The sequence below is a fragment of the Nothoprocta perdicaria genome, unplaced genomic scaffold, assembly GCF_003342845.1.
Source record: "Nothoprocta perdicaria isolate Ctin4 unplaced genomic scaffold, notPer1 scaffold_101, whole genome shotgun sequence".
NCBI lineage: Eukaryota > Metazoa > Chordata > Aves > Tinamiformes > Tinamidae > Nothoprocta > Nothoprocta perdicaria.
The window spans coordinates 846136-846548 of record NW_020454106.1 but is presented as its reverse complement, the minus strand read 5'-3'; positions in this window follow the sequence as shown (position 1 = coordinate 846548).

The following is a 413-nucleotide window of genomic DNA, read 5'->3' as shown; positions in this document are numbered from 1 at the left end:
TTGTAGCCAGAGGCTCACCTTACAAAATTTGGAGTTATCTTCGAGCGGAGGGAAGGGGCCAGTCCTGAAAAACATATAAGCCCATATATAAATGTCCCTGACAGAGCTGTTCCCTTAGCGGTCACCATTAACCACACATGTTGATGCCTGAAGATTTTTAGTACAAGGCTTGATTGTGCAAACAGTCAAGCCAGAACTTTGCTATGGACCAGTGGTCACCAGTGTGAGATAGACAAGAGTCAGGATGGGGAGCCAGAAAGGTAGAAAAGTAATTTACCATTTCTAAATGTCTTTCCTCTTTGTGAAAGTGCAATATCTTGAATCGCTTCAGTTCTTATTTATATAAAAATTGATCAGTAGAGTTGCATATTTCACTTGCAATCTTAGGGGCTGACTGGACCCTCTCCAGTCTG